Source organism: Ochotona curzoniae, unplaced genomic scaffold, assembly GCF_017591425.1.
Source record: "Ochotona curzoniae isolate NIBS_2020 unplaced genomic scaffold, NIBS_Ocur_1.0 scaffold_1852, whole genome shotgun sequence".
NCBI classification, from domain to species: domain Eukaryota; kingdom Metazoa; phylum Chordata; class Mammalia; order Lagomorpha; family Ochotonidae; genus Ochotona; species Ochotona curzoniae.
The window spans coordinates 38336642-38340621 of NW_024467087.1; the positions used below are offsets into that span (position 1 = coordinate 38336642).

Sequence of the window (3980 nt, forward strand, 5' to 3'; positions counted from 1 at the left end):
TCTATGAGGATGAGATGGGTTGAAAGTTTAAGGATGACGAGATTATGTGTTGAGTGATAGATTTAGAATCAAGGTCAATCAACCTGTTGGGAATATGTTAGGTGTTTATGGTTAAGATAAATGTAATGCATCACAGTTACATCAATGAACTAGTCAAAGGGGACAAAAAGAGAACTTTGGGTCAAAGTAGCATATGTGATTGACAAACTGGAAAATAAACGTAATCTGAAGCACCACACAGTTTGGTGGCCATCCTACTTATGCATTGCTCTGCATCAGAGTGGTGTGTTCATTTATAAGCATCATGTCCAAAAGGAGAAACTAACATGCAAAAGAGATAAGCAAAGAGAAAGTGCATCTTCAAAAATTATACAGCAAGAGGAGTAAGTGAAGAAGCTGGAGATATCAACCGGAGAAACCAAGGACGAGAAAGGAAGAGGCGGTAAATATGAGTATATTGCTTTCAAATCTCAAGAGGACACCCAGGCACAATTTTAACATGTAAACCTAATGTAAATAGAAGTAAATGTAGTGGAACATGTGCTAGAAAATACATGAAAAATAACTAGATTCGAAAAAAAAAAACCAAAAAAACTAGAAACGAAAAAAAAAAGTGTCAGCTTTTGCAAAAATCTATTTATTAACTATTTATTAACAGAAATGGCCTGCCGATCATTTCTTCTCGGACGTACCCACAGTGCGGCCCCAGTGGCCTGTGGTTCTTGGTGTGCTGGCCCCGGACACGGAGGCCTCAGAAGTGGCGCAGCCCTCTATGCACCGTATCTTCTTCAGCCGCTCCAGGTCCTCATGGAGCTTGTTATCCAGACCGTTGGCCAGAATGTGACTGTATTTGCCATCCTTCCCATCCTTTTGTCTGTTCAAGAACCAGTCCGGGATCTTGTACTGTCTGGGACTCTGCATGATGGTGATCACCTGCTCCACCTCATCCTCAGTGAGTTCTCCTGCCCTCCTGGTGAGGTCAGTGTCTGCTTTTCTCAGCACCACGTGGGTTTTCCTTAGCCCCACAAACTTAATGGCTGTGATGGCAAAGACTATGTTGCGCCACCCATCAGTATTCATGTTGAAGGTTTGCAAGATGTGGTGGAACTTCTCAGGGATCTCTAGAGACATGGCAGTGGCGCTGGTGTGACCAGGTACAACCAGGTGGTAATATACCACCATAACAGTAGGCATGTGTGATTCCAGTTTGGTATGATTCCTTAACATCTCTGTGTCACATGTGGTTCTGTTGCCTCAAGCACAAGTAAGACTTGCATGATCAATGCCTATCAATGCTTTATTCTTATGCACACAATAAGCTAACTTAAATTTGACTTTGCAATTTAAAATCCTTATTTCACACTAATCCAATCCTAAGTCTCATTGCTCTACCTGAAGGCCTTGTGAGCCTCTTAGTCTCAGGATGGAGGACATCACTGGGAGGCCATTGCACTTACTCATTCTATGTTCACTGGAAAGAGAGGGAGAGGTAATTGTTTCTGAGGCAAGGGTGGTGTTAAAGTGGTGCAGGGCTCTCCCTGCAGCTTGGGCTTGGAACACTTGAAGCGGAGTCTCTTTCCACACTGAGCTAGTTGTGCCTGTACAACTGCCTGTACAACTGAGCTCCTTTTTGTAATCATTTGGTCTCTGTCTCTCCAATACTCATCACTGATTGCTTGACCTTCAGCTTCTCTTGTATTTCCTTACAGAGTACTCCAGTTGGGAGGTGAACATTATCTTGGCTCTGCACACTCATGAGCAAGTCCTAGTTCATAGACAAGTCCTAATATGTCACGTCATACTGCTTCTTATCCTAAGGGAAGTTACACACAATTTAGTACTACATTTCATTAACTAATGTTTCACCCACTTTGCACACAGGTTAAACATTAACAGTATGTCACTTAAAAATTTCATATTTTGAAGGGATTGGCTACAAACAATAATATTTTTAAACAAGTTTTGTTATCATGCTCATCACACTCTAACTTCCAGGGTTTTCCTTGGCTAAGTGTGGAGCATCAATAATTGCGCTTATCTGCTTCTGTAAACATGTTTTGCTAGCTGATTGGCTTAAAGTGTGGTCTGAGCTTTAAGTGAAATTGATTGGATGCTTTGTATTGTGTGCCACCAAAGTTAATTGGATGATTATTGCACACCAATGTGAGCTTAAAAAACCCTTGACTTCTACCTCGTGGGGTAGAGGCTCTTAGAGTGTAGCAGGAGCTTCTGTCACTAGGCTTGGCTAATAGACTCCTCCTTCCATCTTACAATTGTGGCCAGTGTGATCTCTTGCTGTACTTAATACTGACATCTCATATTTGTGTCCCAGTTACTCCACCTCTGATCTAGGTTCCTGCTTATGGCCTGGGAAAACATCAGAGGATGCCTCGGGTCCTTAGGACCCTGCACCCATCTAGGAAACCTGGAGGAAATTCCTGGATCCTGGCTTTAGACCTGCTCAGGTCTGGCTGTAGTGACCATTGGGGGAGTGAACTAGCAAATGGAAGATCCCCATTTGTCCCTGTTTCTCTCTGTAATTCTGCCTTTTATATAAAAATAAAGTTAATATGTTTTTTAAAAAGTTTCCAGCTGTAGGCAACTGCCTAGATTGCATTCTTCCTAGACAAATATTATACTGCTAAGAGAAAAAAGCAACCAATAGCTAGTGGGCATTCTGTGCCTGGTTAGTTCCAAAATGCCAAATTTGTGTTAACCATACCAATACACTAGCATAGAGAATGCTGAGATTGGGTGGCTTAGAGGAGGGAAACAAGAGGAACTTTCTGGATCAGACCAATGCGCCCATCCACATGGGGGACCTAAGCTGGGTCAGTTAGAATCCAAGGCCACCCACGGACTCACACAAAAGGTAAGTCTGCCTGACAGGTCTAGGCTGCAATACACACCAGTGAGTGGAGTTGGGACCAGGCCAGGCTGGTTAAGGCTTCCCAACTTGCAGGTACATGGAAGAATTGAGTGTGGGGTGTGCCAGACTGCAACATCCCAGCAACACACACAAAGGTCAAAGGTCAAGCCTGGAAGGTGGAGGTTAGCACTTACTTACATGTAGGACATCTGGGTCTGGGAGTGGGCCAGATGGGGAAATATGAACATTCCTAGTAGACTATAGGTAAGCATGTGAGTCAGGCTCAACAAGGCTGCTATACTTGTCAACAGATGCATGGGCTGTCCACGGGGACAAGCCAGGCAATGCCAGGCCAAGTCATAGCATACACTGGAATACAGGGGAGACAGGGTGGGATGAAGGCCATGCTGGGCTAGGCTATTATACCAGCTTATTTGCATGAGAGCTAAAAATGAGGGAAGACTAGGCAAGGTTAGGATGCAACACCCACCAGCCAGAGTTGGGACTTGGAAAGGGCAGAGCCAGTTAGGCTGCAGCATCCAGTGACAAAGGCCAAGGTGGGGGGTTGGCCATACTTGGCTGGGTCAAGCAACTACTGGCACACACAAGATCTGTGTCCTAGAGTGGGCCTGGCTATGAAGCAAAGGGGACGTCCCTGCTGGGTTGTGGTTCAATATCACTGGGCAAGGTATGGCTAAAACATCCTTTGGCATGTGTGTGGACTGTGTTTGTACTTGTGTCAGACTGTGCTAGGCTCCAGCATCCACTAGTGCTTGTGAGAGCCAGAATGGGTGTAGGACAGTCTAGGCTAGGTCTCAGCCATGTGAGAGCCATGTCTGTAACCTGGCCAGGCAAAACTGGGCTGTAGCAGCCACCAGTAAATCCAGAATGGTGGTAAGTAGGCCAGGCAAGGTGAATGCTGAGACAGGAGGTGAGCCAGGTAAGGCTGAGCCAAGCACCCAGTCTGTGCGAGATCTGAATTTGGGAGGTGTCCTGATAGAGGAACTTTGGGAACTCCTCTGTCGGAATGCAGTCCCTATTGGTGAGCACAAGAACCCAAGCTGGGAGCAACCCAGACCAGACTGGGTTATAGTACCCACGGGCATACATG

The 3980-nt window shown here is 45.3% G+C and overlaps 1 pseudogene; it reads right to left on the reverse strand.

Annotated features, from left to right (window-relative positions):
- Positions 1-672: 672 nt before the first annotated feature.
- Positions 673-1131, reverse strand: LOC121169373 (annotated as a pseudogene).
- Between the last annotated feature and the right edge of the window lie 2849 nt (positions 1132-3980).